General features: G+C 40.6%; 1 pseudogene; it reads left to right on the plus strand.

The window, feature by feature from the left end:
- Positions 1 to 867: 867 nt before the first annotated feature.
- The window catches only part of LOC122733925, a 72,744-nt pseudogene continuing 54,850 nt past the window's right edge, over positions 868 to 18,761 (plus strand).

Below are 18,761 nucleotides of genomic sequence, written 5' to 3' on the forward strand. Positions count from 1 at the left end.
AAAATTGCAACACACCTCCTGGCATACTGCTTATTTCTTCTTTCATCTAATGGACAGGTTGTTGCAGAATCTGAATGCCAAAATATTTCTTGCTGTCCATCAAAATCATTACAAGGGTGACTAAGGATAGGGAGGTGATCAAGAACTAGACTGCAACAATCCCTCTGGAGTTTTATACAGGCACATTGACTCAGCACTTTTACTGACAGGAACATAGCTCTCCTAAGACTGGGCCACTTCTCTCAGAGCCTGCCCTTTCCTCAGAACAGCTGCTCCCAAATCCACTGAGCTGCCCCTTTACATGCCAGGCCAACGAATTCTAGGGAATTGTTGGAGGCAGCCAGGCTGGTGGCCCTCTGAAGCCAGGAGATCCCACAAGCTTCCTCTGACAATTAAGCAGGGGAAACCAACTACTGCCAAACACTCTTTTTCTTTCTTCTCCCCTCACATCCTTCCCAGGAGGTAGAGGCAAGGAAGAAAACCTGCACTAGCACCAAGCAGGGGTCTTTGTGACCCTCCTGCCATCTTCACCAGAACTGCTCTCCTTAAATTTAAAAAGAAATATAACATCCAAAAAGGTCTAGTTTCATCTATGTTAGATAAGTGCACGCCTGGAGCCTGGCATTGCCTTTTGATCCAATGAGAAGTTTGAAAGTATTTAGCTCATGACAGACCAGTGCCTCTAACAATCAGCAATTCTCTTCCAAAGATGATGAAAAGGTCAGCAGGTATCCTACCATTGAGAAATTCACGTGCTATAATATTTACCCATGCATCAGAGGGGACCTAGACTATCACAGTGCTCCTGCCTTTCTATTTTCAGGGTTGAAAATTGGAGAAAGTGTAATTCCAGGGTTTGGCCACGCGATGGCAGACAAAATCTGTAATAACTGAAACGGCCACAAGGGGGCAGGCGTGCGTCAAAGGAATCAACGAACATTATCAGCCACCAGATGTCAGTGAAAGACCATGTTATGGAACTCAAAGTTATTTAATTGTTCAAAAAACTTTTCTTAAGCACTTGTTATAATCCACAGGCGGCTGTACTTGGTGAGGAGAGAGAGATAAAAATGAGGCAGTCGCTTCCATGAAGAGAATATCTAGAAATATGTTTTCATAAAACATCAATAAATTAGAAAGGAATTGGGTGGGGTCTAAGGACTAGAGAAAATGGTTTGCAAGCATTTATTTAAGCAGCAGCTGTGTGCCAATCACTGTGCTCAGTTCCGAGGACGGAAAACGAGGTTACAGAAGATGCTGTGCCTGAACAAGCTCCCCATCTCACTGGAGAAGAAAAAGAAAAAGGAAAAGCTCTATATCTCTATATACAGAATAAATGCAAAGTTTGGAATAGGCTTCGTGTCAAAATTGGGATGTTAAGTGTAAATTTAAAAACCATGGCAGCCAGTACTGCTAAGTGGCAGATACAATCACTTCAGGCATAGGAGATTGGCAGAGAAAACGACTAGAGTCAAGAGATGATTTTCTTGGTCATGGAACAGCAAGAAAGCCATTGTCACAATTTTTTGCCAGCCAATGAGTGTTAAGTGACATGCCCAGGGTCACACAGCTACTATGGGTCAAGTGTCTGAGGCCAGATGTGAACTCAGGTCCTCCTGAATCCAGGGGCTGTGCTTTATCCACTGTGCCACCTAGCTGCCCCCCACTGTCACAATTTCAAACAATAAGTGGAAGGGAGTAAGATATAAGAAGACAAGAAAGGAAGCTGTGAGTGTCATGAGTAGGCAGAGTGGGGCAAAGAGGTCAAGCAGGGTGTCTGTTCCTGCTTTTGGTCTTGAGTGAGTTGGGATCTGTTGATCTTTGAGGCGCAGCCAGTTCCAGATCCTTTCTCAGAGACAAGTGATTCTCCAAGACCACATTAGGAACCTTCTCTTATGCAATCTTCTTCATGGGGCCTTGGGGTTCACTCTCAGTTGCTGCCTGTGAGGTTACAATGCCTGGAAATGAATGTGGTGGCAAATGTTCAGAGAGGTCTCTTTCAGGAGGGAAAATTGATCAACCCTTCAGACTTAAGCCTTGGCCCAGCTTCCTGCCAATATACTGCCTTCCATGAAGCAAATGATACTATTGTCTTTGAGGAAGGGCTCCATGAATGTGGCAAGATGCTTCAGGTGACCACAGACTTGCTGGTTTATTGGATAAATCTACATTATAACCCAACTCCTGGTGGCAAGTCCATTATCCTAAGAAACAGTCCAGCTGTGATTTTAATTGACTGCTCTTATCCAAGGAGGAGTAATGGAAGCAGCAAGGCTATGCAACCAACCTGGACTCTATTCAGTTCTATACTGTCCTCACAAAAGGGGCTAAAGTTTACCTTAAAACTGATGACTGAGGGCAGCTAGCTGGCGCAGTAGATAAAGCACTGGCCCTGGATTCAGGAATGTACCTGAGTTCAAATCCGGCCTCAGACACTTGACACTTACTAGCTGTGTGACTCTGGGCAAGTCACTTAACCCCCACAGCCCCGCAAAAAAAAAAAAAAACCACAACCCCCCCCCCCAAAAAAAACGATTACCAATGACTGGAGCACTAAGAGGGCTTCTTCTAGCTATCAAATTTGGGATGTTATTTCCATCCAAGCTGATGTGCACACTGGAAGTCATGTGGCACTGGGGCTTTTATTGACAGCTGGGTTGCCACCTTAAAACCAAACCAATTTTCAACTCCTCCTTATGCTATTATTGATTTCCATGGGTGTCTAACTGATGATGAGTCAGAAAATGTTATTCCAACTTTCATCTCCCAAAGGTCCAATCCAGAGACCCTTTAGTTTATCATTGATGATTTTAAGTTCTCAAGAGAAGCCAGGGATCACATCTACACATGCCGCCTAAAGGTCACTGAAGCAGCTGACCTGCCAGATCTTTCAAATGAAGCTTGTTTCTTCAATAAATCAAGCCAGGAATAGTCTCCTGTACAAGGTACAGGTGATAGCTGTTGGGAAACTTGTACCAGCAGTGAGCAGAATGGTGTATCTGCCTCAGGTGGCAGGACGCATTATTCAGGTCCTGGGGGCTTCTCCCCACCCATTCCCACCATTCCTTCCTTTTCCCTGCTGAGTTGACAGTTAACCAGTAGAGCATGATCCTCTCAGATAAGAACAAACTACATAATTCAAACCCTAAAGGATTATCCCCACTCCCCAAAACTTTCCTTCCTTTCCCTGCTGAGTCAACAGAGGTTTTACTGAAGTTAGATAAGAAAAGAATCATAATATCTCAGGGTCTTGTTGTCCCACGGGGTGGACACAGCAGTGGAGCCACATCTGGGGGGGGGAGATACATGTTTAGAAGTGTTGTGAAGGGGGGCAGCTAGATGGCGCAGTGGTTAAAGCGCTGGCCCTGGATTCAGGAGTACCTGAGTTCAAATCCAGCCTCAGACACTTGACACTTACTAGCTGTGTGACCCTGGGCAAGTCACTTAACCCCCATTGCCCCGCAAAAAAAAAAAAAGAAGAAGAAGAAGAAGAAGGGTTGTGAAGAATGTGAACCCAGATGGGGTAGGGACCTTGCATTAGACCTAGGATAAAAAGGGGAACTTCACTGGGGCAAGTCTCACCACTCCTCTGGAGTGCCTGCCTTTTCTTGCAAGATTCTAAATAAATGACCTTCCTTCTTTGCAACAGACCTGGATTTGTGCCTCAGTTTACCTGTTTCTACCATGCAGGAACATCCATCTTCCAAACAGATTAACCAGAAGTCACTGGAAGAGGAGTATGATGCATTGGAAAGCTATTCCTCAAAAAGAAAATGGAGCTGATGTGGTAGTTGGACCTCTGGTCACTTCTGACGGGACAATGCATGCCTGCAGCATTGCTAGCCAGCCCAAAAGAGCTAGAACCGACTCCCAAGGTATGAAAAAAGCACCTCACAAAAGTGCTACTGAATATGTGGTATTTTTCTATCTATCATGCTAGTCATGTGCGAAGATTTGAAGGCTCATTTTCGTAACACTAACAGTTGTTAAAATATGGTAAAGTATATCTTTTAAAAAAGAAGACAGGAAAGGTAGATAGTGAAGGTCATTGAAAGCCAAAGAGAAGAGTGGGTATTTTATCCTTCAAGTCATGTAGAGGCAATGGAGATTTTTGAATGGGGGAAACACAGAGTTTCACCTGTGCTTTCAGAAAATCACTTTGATGGCTGAAAGAAGCATGGATTGAAGTGAGGAGAGACCTGGGGACAAGCAGACCCAAGAACAAGCTATTGCAGTGCATGACCAGTGCTCGCATGAGGTGATGCACTGCAGCGGTGTGGTAGCACTGTTAGAAGAGAGCAAATGGTAAAGATTTTGCCAAAATGGAAAAAAAGCTTTAGCAAGAGATTTGACATTGGGGGGGTGGGGAGAGATGGTAAGAAGTCAAGAAGAAAACCTAGGTTGTTTTCCAGAAGTACTGGGAGGCTGATGCAGGAAGCTACTGTAACAGAAATGAGAATAAGGGATTTAAGAGGACAGATGAGTTTGGCTTTAGATATATCAAGTTGAAAATGTCTATTGGAGGGGCAGCTAGGTGGCTCAGTGGATAAAGCACAGGCCCTGGATTCAGGAGTACCTCGGTTCAAATCCGGCCTTAGATACTTGACACATACTACCTGTGTGACCCTGGGCATGTCGCTTAACCCTCATTACCCACCCCACCCCCCCAAAAAAAGGTCTACTGGACATATAGTTCCATGTGACTCACAGACAATTGAAGGTGCAATACTGAAGGTGAGTACACAAAATGGGGCAGGACAAGAACAACTGAGCATCGAGCTGGTTATTAAATCCTTGGAAATTGATGAGATCAACAATGGTAACAATATGAAGGGAGAATGGAAGAGGGCCAAAGATGGGACTGTGTGTGATACATCAAAATCTAGTAAAGGAAAATGAGAAGGAGCAGTTAGGTTGATAGGAGGAGAACCAGAGATAGTGCTTTCCTTAAGGAGGGGAGGGGAAAGAAGATAATATCAAGAAGGGAAAGGTGTTCAGCAGTGTCAAAGCCTCCAGAGAGGTTGGGGAGAATGAAGGCCAAGAAATTACTGGATTTGGCAACTAAGAGATCCCTGGTAAGTCTGACGCCAATCAGGAAGGATGAAATGATAAGGCTGGAAGACAGATTAGAAGAGGTTTAGAAGAGTGTGAGAGGTGAGAAAGTGGGCACAAGTATTGTAGCTGGCTTGTTCAATTGGTTTAGAAACAAAGGACAGAAGAGGTGAAAATTAACATAGTGGATAGAAGAAATGAGTGATTTTTTTTGAAGATAGGGAAGGCATGAGCATATTCGTAGGCAGGAGGGAATGAACCAGGACACAATAATCGATTCAAAATGAGTGACAAAATGGGGATGACAGAAGGCACAATCAGTTGGAGAAGATAGAGAAGAAAAGGATTGTTTAAACAAATAGCTTGGGATTGTTAATGAATAAGGACAACTCATCATGACACACACACACATTCTTTTTCTTTCTTCTCCCCTCACATCCTAGCACTAGAAAAAAGAGGAGAAAATAAATAGAAGGAATCTGAAAAGGGAACGAGACAACAGAACTATCTCTTTTTGCAGATGATAGGATGATATACTTGGAAAATCATAAAGACAACTAAAAAGTTGATTGAAATAATTAATAAAAATCCTACACCATATACCAAGGTAAATTCAAAATGGACCCAGATATTAAGGGAGATATTACACAAAAATCTGAAAAAGGGCACATATTATGTATCAGCCTTATGGGAAGAACAATTTATGAGTAAACAAGAGATACAGAGCACTGTAAGATATAAAATGAATAATTTGACTACATTAAATTAAAAATGTTTGTAGAAACAAAACAAATGTAGCCAAGATAAGAAAGAAAGCACAAAACTAAGGGGGGGCAGAAATTTTTTAAACACCTCCTCAGAAAAAAAGTCTTGTAACTCAAACACATAAAAAACTATGTCAAATCTATAAGAATGTGAGTCATTCCCTAAACGATAAATGTGGAAACCCCCTACTGCCACACACTCTTTTTCTTTCTTCTCTCCTCACATCTTTGCCAGGAGGTAGGGGCAAGGGACAATATCTGCACTAGCACCAATCAGGGGTCTTTGTGACCCCCCTGCCATCTTCACCAGAACTGCTCTCCTTAAATTTAAAAAGAAATATAACATCCAAAAAGGTCTAGTTTCATTTATGTTAGATAAGTGCATGCCTTGAGCCTGGCATTGCCTTTTGATCCAATGAGAATTTTGAAAGTATTTTTAGCTTATGACATACCATTGCCTCTAACAATCAGCAATTCTCTTCCAAAGATGATGAAAAGGTCAGCAGGTATCCTACCATTGAGAAATTCACGTGCTATAATATTTACCCATGCATCAGAGGGGACCTAGACTATCACAGTGCTCCTGCCTTTCTATTTTCAGGGTTGAAAATTGGAGAAAGTGTAATTCCAGGGTTTGGCCACGCGATGGCAGACAAAATCTGTAATAACTGAAACGGCCACAAGGGGGCAGGCGTGCGTCAAAGGAATCAACGAACATTATCAGCCAACAGATGTCAGTGAAAGGCCATGTTATCGAACTCAAAGTTATTTAATTGTTCAAAAAACTTTTCTTAAGCATTTATTATATTCCACAGGCTGCTATATTTGGTGAGGACCGAGAGATAAAAATGAAGCACTAGCTTCCATGGTGAGAATATATATAAATATGTTTTTATAAAACACTAACAAATAAGAAAGTAATTGGGTGGGGTCTAAAGACTGGAAAAAATGGTTTGTAAGCCTTGTTTTATTTCTTAAGTTCACAATAAAATAAATGCATTTACTGAAAAAAGAAATTGAAAGCATTGCTTATTAAATCAATAGACTTGGTACCTTGGATCTTTCTTTCCTAAGTCATATACTCTTTTCAGGTTCCAAAGGTTTGTCTTGCCAGGGTGGGAGTGGGGATAAGCTCCCACTCTCCATAAAATGCTCCAATAGCATGCATCTCAAATAGCCTCTGACAACCAAAGCCCAACTCCTGGCCTTCTCCTGGTGGAACTGTTTCCACTAACAGGAGAAAGGGCAAAGGTGAGTCACTGGTGCCTTAAAAACCAGTCGCTCTGGCAGGTGGGACTCGTTAGCCTTGGGAGGCAACCTGGCTAGGGGAAGGAAACCCTCATTTTAAACCTCCGCTCCCTTGTGGCTATACCCATATATGGGAAACGCTTTGGGAGTTAACCCTGAGGAAAAATCAGGAGCGGAGTCCCTTAGGCAGTTGGACGTTGGACATCACATCCCTCTGGCAACTCCTGCGGCCACGGCACTGGTGCCAAACTGTACTGCCTCTGCCTCTCCTTTGGATCCACCAATGTCATGGAGAGGGAAAACCTGCTGCATGGGCAACAGCTTGTTTTCCATATTGATCCGCCCAGGCCAGCACCCTGGAGAGGACGCTCCAGCTACTCCTCATGGGGTAGATACAACAAGGGATGCGGCAGTTACCCGTTATAAGTCACTCAGGAGCTGCGGCTCTAGTATCCACGCTGAGCTACAACTTCAAAGACATCTGATAAGGGAGATTGGACCTGAGCTTGCCTGGAACCCAGCCTCCACTTTACCTCCTAGCCACGAGCTCTAAACACTTCCCCCCTTCCCTTAAAGTTCTCCTGATGTCTTTTGCCTTCCTCTCTAGAATGGAAATACACTTAGTAGTTTTGTTTTGTTTTGTTTTGTTTGTTGCTTGTTTGTTTTTTCAGGGCAATGAGAGTTAAGGGTCACACAGCTAGTGTCTGAGGCCAGATTTGAACTCCTGAGTACAGGGCTGGTGCTCTATCCACTGCGCCACCTAGCTGCCCCTGCCCCTGGTATTTCTAAATTTAAAAAGACAGCAACAACCAGATAGAAGCTGAGCTGCAGTACATGGGTTAGGGCATAGGACTTTGAGTCAAAAGAACCTAAGCAGTACTCCTGCCTCAGGTGTTCCCTAACTATCTGACCAATGGCAAAGCACTAAATTCTCTAAGCTTCAGGTTACTGAACTATACAATGAGGGTAATAACACAAAAATCAGAGGTTTATTGGGATTCTTTATTGCAGAAGACCCATGTCCTGGGAAGCTGGAACAGTCCCATCTGCTGCTTAGAAACCCTTAGCCAAGGACATAGGTCGTGCTGGTACAAGGAGTTTTCTCACAACTCCACATCTCAAGAAAACCATAAGTCTTATTTCAAAACTACTACTATTGCTACAAATATTGTTATTAATATTATCATTATCATCACTTAGATGGATCTCTACCCAATTGAAATCAGCCCTTCATAAACTTGCAAAGTGATCTTTTAAAAGACCACCCTCCCATGAGATGCTCTGTCTACCTGCCTTGCTTCTCAAAATATGTTTAGAAGGGTACCACAGACTTTGCTTAACAAAAGAATGTTATGTTATATACCATGAACCCATAACTCCACTTCCCTACCAAGAGTGGGCAAGTGGCTAGAGAGAATGAAGTGGTTGTTTGCTACCTTAAAATGAGTGTCTCAAACTCATCAGGTAACAAGGAAACTCATTATCTTTCCCCTAAAGCTCATCCCTCTCCTGAACTTCCCTGTCATTGTGTGGGACAGCAACAACCTTCTATCCACCCTGAGGTACAACTTCAGAGCATCTTCTGGTAAATGTCATTAGACTTTATCTGGCCTGAAACCAAGCCTCCACTTCACCTCCTAGCCATCAGCTCTAAATCTTCCCTCCCCTAAGGTTTTCAAGTTCTCCTCAGTACTTCTGTCTTCCTCAATAGAATGAAAACTCACTAAGAGGAGGGCCTGTTTTATTCTTCTGGGGTTTTTTTTGTTTTGTTTTTTTAATTTTGTGGGGCAATGGGGGTTAAGTGACTTGCCCAAGGTCACACAGCTAGTAAGTGTCAAGTGTCTAAGGTCGGATTTGAACTCAGGTACTCCTGAATCCAGGGCCGGTGCTTTATCCACTGCGCCATCTAGCTGCCCCTTATTCTTCTGTTTTTAAACTCAGCATTTTGTTTATAGGACCTAAGCACCCAATGAATCCTATACCTTTCTATGCTTGTCTATTTACCAGAACTGATTATGAAATTAAGGAAGCCAGGATGTCTGTTTCTTTGGTTAGTTGCCAGGAAAGATCACAATTGGAAGTGGGACACAGGGTGGCAATCAGACTTTAAAATAAGACGTAGAGACAACCATCAAAAGTAGTACATGGGGCAGCTAGGTGGGGCAGTGGATGAAGCACTGGCCCTGGATTCAGGAGGCCATGAGTTCAAATCAGGTCTCAGACACTTGACATTAGCTGTGTGACCTGGGCAAGTCACTTAACCCTCATTACCCTAAAAAAAAAGTAGTACAGATGGGACAGCTAGGTAGCACAGAATATAAAGTACCTGCCCTGGATTAAGGAGGACCTGAGTTCAAATCAGGGTTCAAACACTTGATACTTACTGGCTGTGTGACCCTGAGCAAGTCCCCTAACCCTCATTGCCCTGCCAAAAAAAGCAGTACAGAGGCAGCTGGTTGTATGGGGGCAGGGAATGGGATGCTGGCAGGCTGGGGAAGAGAGACAGAGAATATCAGTCATGAAATCAGAGTTGGGAGCACTCAGCATCATGGACCTGATGGAGATGGAAGAGTGCAGGGGGCACCCAGATATCAGTTTCACTCCTTTCTCACCGCCCCCTCCCATCCAGAAAGTTCAGCTCTTGCCTGGGATGAGCCCAAGGGAACAAAGGAAATGCAGAAAGACTCTTCTGTCTAGGTCTGTGAAGAACCACACCTAGATACTAGACTGTGCCCTTCAGCACAGTCTTTGGCATACTCTTCTCTGAGGTCATCTGTAGAGTTCATTTTAATTTAGACCCCCCTCAAGTCCTGTCAATCAATGCAACTGAATGGTGCTAACCCATTAGCTTAGATCAATGTGTAATGACCCGCCTCCACCTAAAGAGGATAAAACCCCTGGCCACACCAGAGTCCCTCTCTCTGGCTTCTCCTCTCTTGCCTCCCTCTCTTAGCTCTTCCTCTGAGGACTAGGTAGTTCTGAAGGCCTGAGACCATGACAAGTAAAGGAAACACTCAGTCAATATTTGACTGATATATGATATTAATTAATAATAAATGCTGACTACCAAAACTGGTGTAATAGCAAGCAATTCATCTATAAAGTATAGTAGTAGCAACAATTTTTAAAACAAACACTTCTATAGCTAGCCACTGTAAGAAGTAGTAGATCTGGGATTGGTATCTGGCTTTGCTACCTCCAATTCTAGTCTTCCTGCCATTGGAGCGTGTCTTATTTTTTCTTTCTTTAAATATTGTATTTTTTAAAATTTTGTTAAACATTTCCCAGTTACATTTTTTCCTGTTTGTTCAAATAGTTTCTTTTTTGAAAAATCTTAATATTTTATTATTTTTCAGTTGCATGTAAAGATAGTTTTCAATATTTGTTTTCATAAGATTTTAATTTCCAAATTTTTCTTCCTCTCTCCTTCCCTTCCCTCCCCCCTCCCCAAGATGGAAAGCAATCTGACAGAGGTTATATATGTACCATCACATTAGCCATATTTCTGCATTAGTCATGTTGTGAAAGAAGAATCATAACAAAAGGGGAAAACCTCAAAAAGAAAGAGTAGAAATAATCTGGTTCCATCTGCATTCAGAGTCCCTACAATTTAATAGAAATCAACTGAAAACATACATATAGAACCTCTATCAGATTTCTTTCTGTCTTGGGGAGGGGGGAAATTTTGGAACTAAAAATCTTATGAAAACAAATGTTAAAAACTATCTTTATACGTAAATGGAAAATAATAAAATACCTTTATGATTTAAAAAAGAAAGAAAAGGGGCAGCTAGGTGGTGCAGTGGATAAAGCACTGGCCCTGAATTCAGGAGGACCTGAGTTCAAACCCAGCCTCAGACACTTACTAGCTATGTGACCCTGAGTAAGTCACTTAACCCCCATTGCCTAGATAGATAGATAGATAGATAGATAGGAAGGAGAAAATAAAAGATGCAAATTAAAATAATACTAAGGTACCAGATGAAATCTATCATATTGCCTAACATGACAGAAAAGGAAAAAGACAAATACTGGAGGGGAGTATGTAAAAAAAGGAATAATAATGCACTACTGGTTGAGTTGTGAACTAGTCCAACCATTATGGAGAACAATTTGGAACTAGAACCACTGGGTTATACAGCTGTAAAGTTATAAAGCCCTTTGACCCAGAAATACCACTACAACTTCTGTATCCCACAAATAGCAAAGAAAAGCAAAAAAGGACCCATTTCTACAAAAATATTTATATCAGCTCTTTTTTTGTGGTGGCAAACAATTGGAAAGTGAGATGTGCCCATCACAGGGGGAATGGCTGAACAAGGTGTGGTACATGATTGTCTCAGAATACTATAGCCCCATAAGAAATGATAAGCAGGAGAGTTTCAGAGAATCCTAGCAAGTCATATAGAAATTATGTAAAGTGAAGAAGGCAGAACTAGCAGAACATGGTACACAGTAACAGCAATAGTGTAATAATGAACAACTGTGAAAGACTTAGTTACTTTGATCTAGAAAATGATAAATGATAACTCCAAAGAACCCATGATGAAAAGAGTATTCACCTCCAGAAAGAGAACTACTGAACTCAGAGTGCAGATTGGAGCATACAATTTGTACTTTCTTTCTTTAATATTTTTGTATGAGTTTTCTTATGCAACATGACTAATATGGAAATATGTTTTGCATGACTTTACAAGTATAATCAATATCATATTTTTCTGCCTTCTCAAGGGGTAGGGGAAGGGAAAAAGGAGGGAGAAAATTTGGAATTCAACATTTTAAAAAATTGATGTTACATATTTTAATGGAAATGGAAAATATTTAATGGAATAAAAATATATTTTTAAAAGAAAATAAATAAAAAATAGTTTCATATACAGACACACATACACACACTGTGTAGACCCAAATTTTAGACAGATGTTACTAATTAAAAATGTTAGCAGGTACATTTTTTAAAAGGACATCATTCCTCATTCCAACACAACTTCTACTAGGCATGAGACATGGATAAGAAAAACAAAGACACTAAAAGGAAAAAAAAAGGCAAAAAACCCTTGTATCTCCAAGCAGACTTTTTGAAGAATGTAGTGAGACTGTTGGGGTTCAATCTTCCTTCTAGAAGAGGAACAGGGACTTCAGGAGGGTGAAGTCTTGACATGCAAATGAATTGGATTTGAATGAGGTAGAGCTATGCAGTCACCAGCCTCACTCTCTCCTCCAGGCTCATGGGAGTCCAGTGGCAAGACATAGATCAGGACAACTGGAAATGGCCCCAGATGCAGGGGGAGCCCTTGGCCTTTCTAAGATGAAGTCTTTACCAGGTCTTAGCAAGGCAACACCCTTTCAGTAATTAAATGCTAGGTAAAATTCAGACAGAACATGGCCTAGTTTGCCTTCTTAAAAGAATGAGTCTGGGAGGCCAAGGGTTTCTGGCCTGAATAGACACAATTTCTATTTATACTCATTCTGAGCCCATCAACCCCCAAAAAATCTGTATATCAAATCAAATGAAATTACATACTCTTCTTTCTTTGGCAAAAACTGTTATTCATATTCCTATTCATGCTAATGAATGGAGTGTCTTTTTCCAGAGGAAAAAACAAAACAAAAAACAAGGTGTGGTCTAATGAGGTCTGATAAGGGTCAAGACTTAAGTTTCAAAATGCAGATATTAGTAATGCTCCTGTGTATTGTAAAAATGATGGTATCAATTTTAAGAAACAAACTTTGTAGATCACTGAAGGGTGAGGCCTGAGAAGCCCAACTGTCAGGACTTGGAAGGTCCTTAAAACCTTGAATATCTGGGCTTTCACTCACATTTCAAGGAAGTATGCACCAGGTGGCTGAGAGCTTAGACACGAGAATGTCCTCTTTCCTGGTCAATAACTCCTTCTCAAGGCCTCCATTAGGAATGGCAGGTGAAGCCCAAACATTAGACTGTGGAAGACACATAGAATTTAGAATGTCTGAGCTAGAAGGAAATATTAACCCCAGAATCCTCAAGCAGATGAGGTACAAAAGCCAGAATGTCAGTGTTGAGACTTACTAGAACAGAGAAAGGAGTTGTTCTTGGCTTGATCAAGGAAATGGTCAGAACCCATGGGATCTGAGCACACAGAATAATGGGATCTGCAGTAGTCATAGAAAAGAGAATGAGAGATGTAGGGGAACACTGAGATGTAGTGGTATTAGCGGGAGAAGAGATCTCTTAGAAGAAAAAGATGAAAATTCTGAGTGGCACAGAAACTACTGTAGGAGATAGCTAAGAGGGTTCTAAGGACACCAAATATCTAGTCTCCAATGGGTCTCAGAGTACAAAATATCACCCACATCAAAGATTGATTGACATCACTAGTCTTAGTACACTGGACAGCAAGAAGGTCAAATCACTCTACTAAAAGAAATTAATACTGTTTACTGGAAGGCCACGTACTGAAACTGAAACTTCCATACTTTAGCCACCAAATGAGAAGATTAGAATCAATGGTAAAGACCCTGCTTTGGGAAAGAGTGAAGGCAAAAGGAAAAGCAGATGGCAGAGGAAGAGATGAAATGTCATGGCAACAACTTGGACAGAGTATGTGGAACAATGGGAGATAAGAGTTAAGAACCTGGTCTTCTATCGTCCATGGGGTCATGAAGAGTTAGGCAGGACTGAACATCTCAGAAACAAAAAATATTCTTAGTACTCCCAATATTGGCATTTGCTAATTAATTTACAACATAGGAAGAAAGATTTTTCATGACAGCAACAAGCAAAAACAAGACAAAACACCAGACATTTGAAATAAATTACCAAAATTTTATCTAAGATTATTGTGCAAGTTTTGGCAAGGCAAAAAACCCTAAATCCCCAGAAATGTGAACACCAGAACAAGTGGAGTTCATCTGTACCATATTACTAAAGGCTGCTCTTTCCATCACTATTAAGAAAACTGAATCTTCAGCAATTTTGGACACAAAAGGTATATGTTCAGTACAGAGAGTCTTTTAGAAAGAAAACTTCACTCTGGAAGTGATCACATCTGTAAAACCAGTGTACATGGCAAAAAGCATCCCATTAATTACATGAACAATGAGAAATCGACACAAGTTCTCCTGATATGACTTTAGAATGAAAATTGTCATGTCTTAGATGCTGCCTTGAACAAGATTGGTTTGGGCATCTAGGACCCTTTCAAGTGGGAATACTGGAAGGAGTTGAGAGGAGAGAGAGAGGGAGAGAGACAGAGGGAGAGAGAGGAGAGAGAATGAGAATATACATATATATATAGCAGATGTAGGAGTTAATAGCTGCCACTAAATGTCCAAAGGAGAAGGGAAAGTGAAGCCAGAGTAGGGGATCATGGTGGGCACTCAAACTCAGAGTGTGTGGGCTGGATGGTAACTTTCAATGTAGAATCCTGAGCCTGATTCATCCATGGAATCTCTAATGCCATGTGTCAGAGGGACTAGACATGGGAGAGGGGGAGAGGTTCAGAAGCTGAGAATGGGCACTGAGAAACAGGAGGGTTTTAGCACACAGGCTGGTGCAGCCATGGTGAAGAGAAGGTAGGAGGTAGGAGAGCACTCTGCAAAAGGGACATCAGAGCAGAGAATGCCCTGAGACTCCAAAGGGCAGATCTTGGAACGTCCTGCAACAGAAATGACCAACTCTGAATGGGCCAGGGAAGAGAAAATGACACATTTGTCAAGGAGGCCTTCTCAGATAGATTCTTATTTGGCTCAAGTATCCAATTATTTAGATCATCTGAAAAAGAAAAAAGGAGGCAGAGTCCTCTTATGACATCAAACCTAAATCCTAATTTAATTTTTAGAATGCATTGGAGCCGCAAAAAAAGAAAACGTCTGACATCCTTACCCACGAGCCTTAACATTTCAATGAAAACACTATCAATTTTATGTGCCCCTCAAATATCTTACTGAGAACGGGAGGATGTGAGCACACAGAGTGTCAGGTCTGGGAGTTGCCATGGAGATGAAAATGCAAGAGCTAGCAGTGCCCACAAGAAGGGGATCAGACAAAAGATGGCCCTTAAGGTTAAAAAAAAAAAAAGGCTGGATCTTAAGGTGCACTGTATACTATACTTTGGAGGCTTCAGAGAAAAAAACCATCTACTGGGGAAGGGGGTCTTAGGAATAATTTATTTTTAAGTATACTCTGAATGGGCTATTTGATTGTCCATTTCATTTACAAAAAATAAGACAAAGGTAGAATTTTCTACATTTGTATTTATTTTCTTTTTATAGGTTAATATAATTTATTTATTTTATAATTCTATTGCATTTATTCTATCTATGCCTTAATTCTTAATATAGTTTTATTGGACATCATTCTTCTATAAGAAAAATAAAACAATGAAAAGAAAAACCTCCAGCCTCCCCTCACCTCCCAAAAGAGTTTGGTGGGATTATTGCCAATTTTTGAGCTAATGAAAAAAAAGAATAAAATAATGACAATCCCTGAAGAGTAAAACAAATGAAAATGAATGTATTTCTTCTCTTAGTAAAGAATAGTTTTTTATTGCTAGTAGTAAAAATGAGTTTTGATGAATTTTCTAGCAAAAACCAGATAGATGTTCAGAACAAAGAACTTCTTAGGGAGACTTAAAACCAGTGTATATGATAATTATAATTCAATTTATAAAAGTAACAGTGAGAGCCTGACAAGTTATCAGGATACTGCTTTATGACCAAAAGTCCAGACATTTCTAATGCAGACTCTGGGGCTTTTTAGACAGTAAAATCTGGAATGCCAGTACGGAAATACACTAGAACAGAGAAAGTGGAAGACATGGGCAGCAGATAGAGCACCAGCCCTGGAGTAAGGAGTCATGAACACCTGACCTCAATATGGCCTCAGACAGTAGCAATGTGATCATGGACAAGGCAATTAAGTCTGTCTCAAAAAAGAAGAAGATATTTGGAGAATAAGAAAACAATTTATGAATACTAGGGGATTTTAGCAAAGAGAATGACAGGCTTGAGAATAACCACAGAGAAGGGAAGGAATAAAGGAGAACCACTTGGAAGGAGCTGGATCAGAGTGAGGAGAGCTCTAAGAACATAAAAGGGCAGCCCTGGACTCTCCTAAATACTGAGATAAGCCATATGTGGGGGTGCTCTGTAAAAAATTTTAGATTTAATTAAATTTAAAAAATAAAAATAAGAGAGTGAGGTTAAAGTACTATCTACTTATTGGCAAGCTAAAAAAACACAAAACAAACAAAAAAACAAAACAAAGCACCATGAAACTGAAAAAAACACCAAAACAAAGGCAATTGCCTATTGGTCCTGCTTTGTTCATGACTATTATGGATATTTCTATGAAGGAAAATCAAGGACAGTTTATTTGCACAACAACTTGGAGGGGTAGTATAATATCAACTTAGAAGAGACAGGAGTAAGTTTTAGAAATTTGCATGCCAGTAAGATAAATGTGAATTTTAATAATTATTCAATGAAAATATAAGGAAAAATTCTTAAAGATGATAGGAGGTTATGGCTTTAGAAGTCAAAATACATGGCCTTAATAGGCCCTTGGAAAACGGAATATGTGGGCTTCCCGGGTTCTTTCACAGATATATGTTGGAGGGGTTCAGGAGTTTAGCATATATAATTTCCTAAGTAGGGGATAAGTCCTGCCTCTGAATGTGCTGATCTCAAGTGTAAAGCTGAGAGCCAGTACTAATGGGGGAGAGGGGATCATGGAACACAGAATGTATGAGTATGACAGAAATTTGAAATTCAGGACCAGGAACTGGATGACATGGCAGAACCTGCAAGGCCAGAATGGTGAGGACCTAGAGAAGAGAGAGGGCAAGATGTATGGAGACTGGGAAGGGGCATTTTTCAGGATTGAGAGGATATGATCACACTGAGTAGCAGGTCTGGGAGACAAAAATGAGAGAGCTAGCAGTGCCCATAGAAGAGGGGACCAGAGAAAAGATGGCCCTTAGGGAAAAAAGTCCAGATCTTATGGTGCAGTGCAAGCCACTGTAGGCTAGAGTTTGGAGGGTTCAGAGAACAAAAATCAGCTAGTGGAGAAGGGGTCTAATGAAGGATTTCTTTTCATGTAAATACGGAGTGGGTCAGTGGATTGTCCATTTTTAGCTAATTTTAAAATATAAGAGAAAGGCTGAATTTTCATAGATAATGCTTTCATTCTAATATATTTTTATGGACATCAGTCCTCTAGAAGAAAAACAAAGAAACAGAAAAGACAAACCAACAAGCTCCATTCCACTTCCAAAATTGGTGGTGAGATTTCTGGCAATTTTTGTGCTAGCAAAAACCAACAACTGAAATTGTGTTCCCAGAATTCTGAGCTGGATTTGACTGTGGGGTCTCTCATGTCTTTGTTCAAAGGGACTAGAAGGGAGAGAGTGGGAGATCTTCAGAAGCTGAGCATGGAAACTGTCAGGAACAGGAGGGTTTTAGCCCATGGGCTGGTGTAGCCATGGGGAAGAGAAGGAAGGTGGTAGGAGAAGAAGGGATATCAGAGTAGAAGGTGCCTGAGACTCCAAAGGGGAGATCTTGTCATGTCCTGAAAATCACCATGTTTGATTCCTAGGCAATCTTTGAGAACAGAAATGATCACCTTTGAATGGGCTGATGACTGGAAATTTCCAGAAATGGCAAAAATTGATTTTCATATATAAATTGGCCCAAATAGGAATTGGTAGGTAATTAATAAAACTACCTTTGTTGTAGGTAATCTATAAAACACGTGGAAGGTACATTTTTCCTATGAGATGAAAAATAGATAAAAATTTAAAATTTAGCATGCATAGGTGATGTAAAAAAAAAAAAGAAAAAAACCTCATTACAGAAACAGTAGGATGTGAGCACACAGAGTCTCAGGCCTGGGAGTTGCCATGGAGACGAAAATGAGAGAACAAACAGTGCCCATAGAAGATGGGAAAATCAGAACAAACAAACCTCTCAGGGAAGAAAAGGTCACATCTTTCAGGTTCCAGGAAAACAGGATATGCTACAGGTGGGAGGCTGTGAGTACAGAAATCATCTGCTGGGCAAGGGACCTCCCATTGGGAAATCTCACAACTCACAAGGATTTCTTTTCATATATATATGAGTGTGTGTGTGTGTGTGTGTGTGTATTTATACTGGGTAAAACCACATTTTATCCATTTTTTTTTACTAATTTAATTCATAAGACAGATTTTTTCATAGAGGATCATACATTTATTCCAACATATAGAATATATAGAAGGGCTTTTGTGATAGATAAGAAAAACCAACCAACCAACCAACCAACCAAAGCAAATGAACAAGAAATCCCCAGAGCCCTTCTATCTTCAACCAGAATCTTCATAGAATTTGGTGAGATAATTGTCCATTTTCTGGCTAGCCAACCAACCCCTCAAAATCACAGCTAAACAAATGTAGTTGCATGTATTTCTTTCTATAATAAAGATCATTGTTTCTATTACTATTGATAAAAATTATTACTAATGAATTTTTGACAGTAAAGCACCATGTGAAATATAAAGTACTTAGAAAAAATCATTTTATTTCAAAAATTATCATATTGGTAAGATCCAGGTACACTGTATTCATAATCAAATCAATCAAGAATAAAAAGAATACCTTGACCCAATTTTTCATGAGATGGCTTTAGAACTCAAAGGGTCATGTCTCTGCTGGTCCTTAGAACACTACAGTTTGAGGCTT

This window comes from Dromiciops gliroides, chromosome X (genome assembly GCF_019393635.1).
Source record: "Dromiciops gliroides isolate mDroGli1 chromosome X, mDroGli1.pri, whole genome shotgun sequence".
NCBI classification, from domain to species: Eukaryota; Metazoa; Chordata; class Mammalia; order Microbiotheria; family Microbiotheriidae; genus Dromiciops; species Dromiciops gliroides.